This window comes from Diadema setosum, chromosome 16 (genome assembly GCF_964275005.1).
Source record: "Diadema setosum chromosome 16, eeDiaSeto1, whole genome shotgun sequence".
Taxonomy (NCBI): Eukaryota; Metazoa; Echinodermata; class Echinoidea; order Diadematoida; family Diadematidae; genus Diadema; species Diadema setosum.
This window is the reverse complement of record NC_092700.1, coordinates 16,904,607-16,905,069: the sequence shown is the minus strand read 5'-3', so window position 1 is coordinate 16,905,069 and position 463 is coordinate 16,904,607.

Genomic DNA, 463 nt, shown 5'->3' with positions numbered 1-463 from the left:
CTGTTCTACACACACACACACGCATCTGATTACATCACAACCAAAGATGATAGAGCGCCGCGAAGATCGCACTGCATAACTAAAGCTACAATCAATCCGCGCTCTCCGCCGCGCCCTCGCGTACGTCGCGTCGATCCTGTCACCAAGTTGTTCTGCTAGCACTTCTTGTGCTCTCATTATAATCCGCGCACGATCCGAGCGATCGATTGTAACAACAAAAACAAAAAAACAACATAAACATGCGGCGCTCGATGTCGATGTACGCACCAATGAGCACAAGGCGCGTGTTGCACATGCTGGTTGAAAACAAACGCTTTAGAGCGTTCGCATGCACAGCACATGACAGGTGTATAGATTTTATCACATCCTATCCTCGGCCTTGGGCTTTGTAAAGTCATTCGTTGATGCTTGTTGAACCCACAATACAAGAAATGCCCACATATTATTATGTACAAACGCCCGC